This window comes from Harmonia axyridis, chromosome X (genome assembly GCF_914767665.1).
Source record: "Harmonia axyridis chromosome X, icHarAxyr1.1, whole genome shotgun sequence".
NCBI classification, from domain to species: Eukaryota; Metazoa; Arthropoda; class Insecta; order Coleoptera; family Coccinellidae; genus Harmonia; species Harmonia axyridis.
Genome location: NC_059508.1, coordinates 37,737,538 through 37,740,902, shown reverse-complemented (window position 1 = coordinate 37,740,902; position 3,365 = coordinate 37,737,538). Strand labels below are relative to the sequence as shown.

At 51.9% G+C, this 3,365-nt stretch overlaps 2 non-coding genes across 2 annotated transcripts in view; both read right to left on the bottom strand.

Annotated features, from left to right (window-relative positions):
- Nucleotides 1–1,970: 1,970 nt before the first annotated feature.
- LOC123687176 lies at nt 1,971–2,125 on the bottom strand. Its single transcript, XR_006748917.1, has one exon. It is a non-coding gene; the product is annotated as a 5.8S ribosomal RNA (ribosomal RNA).
- A 1,187-nt stretch (nt 2,126–3,312) lies between these two features.
- LOC123687647 overlaps nt 3,313–3,365 on the bottom strand; it is a 1,906-nt gene continuing 1,853 nt past the window's right edge. Inside the window, exon 1 of the ribosomal RNA XR_006749362.1 lies at nt 3,313–3,365. This exon is cut by the window's right edge and continues 1,853 nt beyond it. This is a non-coding gene — a ribosomal RNA (small subunit ribosomal RNA).

Below are 3,365 nucleotides of genomic sequence, written 5' to 3'. Positions count from 1 at the left end.
CCATAAGCGTCGATTTAGGCGCTTTAACTCGGCGTTTGGTTCATCCCACAGCGCCAGTTCTGCTTACCAAAAATGGCCCACTTGGCACTCTGATCCGAAATCTCGCGGCTTCACATTCAAGCAAGCCGGAGATCTCACCCATTTAAAGTTTGAGAATAGGTTGAGGTCGTTTCGACCCCAATGCCTCTAATCATTCGCTTTACCGGATGAGACTCGTATGCAACGAGCGCCAGCTATCCTGAGGGAAACTTCGGAGGGAACCAGCTACTAGATGGTTCGATTAGTCTTTCGCCCCTATACCCAGTTCCGACGATCGATTTGCACGTCAGAATCGCTACGGACCTCCATCAGGGTTTCCCCTGACTTCGTCCTGACCAGGCATAGTTCACCATCTTTCGGGTCCCAGCGTGTACGCTCTTGGTGCGCCTCCTCTCGCAATGAGAATGAGGCGCCCCGGGAATGCGGGTCAGTCATGGAGACCGACCATCTTCCCTTAGTTCACATAAAGTGAACCGTTACTTTCATTGCGCCTTTAGGTTTAGTGATTCCCAATGACTCGCGCACACGCTAGACTCCTTGGTCCGTGTTTCAAGACGGGTCCTGAAAGTACCCAAAGCAATAGCGTCGCTGATCGGCGTTTCAAGAGGTCTGTCCAAGAACACCGCGGCGAACAGTCGCAAACGGACGGAATCGGCACTAGGTCCGATCGCCATCACAATTCACATACTTGCCACGGGCCGGACGCGAACTAAGTCGCGGCCTCCCGCCATCAGTAAACCGTCGAGCGAGCTGTTCGGAAACCCAGTGTCCGTAAACATCGGAAAATCCGAGCTCACGGGCTACACTCGAGACCGTAGAACAGCACCCAACGGATCGCGACGACCTACTAGGGGAGAAGTGCACGCGTCCGAAGCCGGAGATGAACCGAAGGGAACAGCCAACGCGAACGTCGCCGTTTCCACAGTCAGTAAATCCCAACAACAGGCGCGAATGAATCTCCCCATTCGACCTTTCGGGTTTCTCAGGTTTACCCCTGAACGGTTTCACGTACTCTTGAACTCTCTCTTCAAAGTTCTTTTCAACTTTCCCTCACGGTACTTGTTCGCTATCGGTCTCGTGGTTATATTTAGCCTTAGATGGAGTTTACCACCCACTTAGGGCTGCACTCTCAAGCAACCCGACTCTAAGAAGAGATCCTCTAGCAAGCCGCAGCGGTCGCTACGGGCCTGGCACCCTCTATGGGCGATGGCCCCATTCAAGATGGACTTGAACGCGCCGCGAACTCGCCAGATAATGGATCCTTCCAAACACCACATCTCCCGGCGACCGGTTACGATCGCGGGATTCAGTGCTGGGCTAATCCCTGTTCGCTCGCCGCTACTAAGGGAATCCTAGTTAGTTTCTTTTCCTCCGCTTAATAATATGCTTAAATTCAGCGGGTAGTCTCACCTGTCCTGAGGTCGTATGTTCAAATCATCGAAACGTTCCGAAACTAACCTTTGGCGGCTCATAAAATCACGTACCTTACGCGAGGGAGTTAGCCTACTCAAAGGCGTCTATTATCTCCTGCTCCGTATGGCGGATCATGCGAATCCAAGCAAAGTGCTTCGGTGTTTCGGGGGTGCGCTCATGAAAGCTCATCCGCAACGCGCGACAACTGGCACATTAAAGCGATCGGACGTCGTTCAGATTTCTCGGACACGACGATCGCATGTCTACAGTCATGGGCGCAGATCGAGCAATACCACGACACCACAATATATGCTTTCGCAATTCAAGACGGCGCGTTACGAAAACAACTCCTCATCATTCCAACACACGAGGCGTCGAAACGACAGAACGTTGATCGTCACGCGGCAAACCGTCCAACTCGCCCAAATGACCTTCGGTACAGGATCAACGTTAGACGACCTTTACGTCGTCACTTCGTCAAGCCATAACGTCTGGCCGGGCAGTCTTTGTAATGGAACCGACCCTCAGTCAGGAGTGGTCCGAGGACAGTGTCCGAGGACCGCAATGTGCGTTCGAAATGTCGATGTTCATGTGTCCTGCAGTTCGCATGTTGACGCGCAATTAGCTGCGTTCTTCATCGACCCACGAGCCAAGTGATCCACCGTTCAGGGTAATCTTTTATGTTCGATTTCTCGGTACTAGTCGCAATGGACTTTCCCTCGAAATACGAGACGCCAACTGCGAACCTCCTCGAGAATGACATTCCAATGACTGAGACGACCCACTGAAGGGTCAATACGTCAGTCGATCGGCGCAAAATCTTCGGTTCAACTAGTTTGCGTACTAATCTAGTGACAATTATCGTAAAAAATTCGGACGGAGACAAACGTCGCAGACAATCCCGAAAGAGCATAAAAACGCTAATGTAACGGGCGTCGCACAACGTCGACGTCTTCGTCCCTGGAATAGATCGTCCTACCGAAGTCCGTAGACAACGGTAACGACTGATCGATTTCGGGCGAGAATCTTTAAAACCTGCAGCCGGCTCCTCGTTCCGTGCCAAACACGAAACTTCGCCCAGCCACGAACGCGGCAATCCAAGCGCTTCGAATCCTTATTCCGAGCACATCACGAGACTTCGCCCAACTACGAACGTCAGCATAAGCAGCCGGCTCCTCGTTCCATCAAGGAACTTCGCCCAACCACAAACGCCGACTAAGCGGCCGGCTCCTCATTTCGTGAGCATCTCTAAACATGGACCTACAACGAAGGCTGCACACACGTGCGGCCGGCTCCTCGTTTCGAGGATATCACAAGACTTCGCCCAACCACGAACGTCAGCATAAGCAGCCGGCTCCTCGTTCCGTCAAGGAACTTCGCCCAACCACAAACGCCGACATAGGCGGCCGGCTCCTCATCTCGTAAACATCACGAAACTTCGCCCAACCACACGAACGCAAAGCCAGCGGCCGGCTCCTCGTTCCGTGCACATCACGAAACTTCGCCCAACCACAAAACTCTACGTGCGTTCTAGGTACCCGGATAATCGGTCTAAACGATCGCATCCATATAGGGTTCCGGTCATAATCGTCTAACCAAATGCTCACATAATCTGCGATCGTTCTGAAACGACGGACGTAAGCCAAGAGGAGACGCCGACCAGATGTTTAACGTCGATCGGGCAACGTGATAGCTCACTATTATCTCACGGCGCCGCTCCCACAAAATGTTAAGGAAGGCTAATCCGATCGATTGAAGCTACCTCGAGCCAACTGCTTGATCGACGATGACGGTTTCGGTTTCTAAAACTTGATTTATGTTTTTGTTTGTATAATGAAATACGCACAAAACAAATCTTGTTAATGATCCTTCCGCAGGTTCACCTACGGAAACCTTGTTACGACTTTTACTTC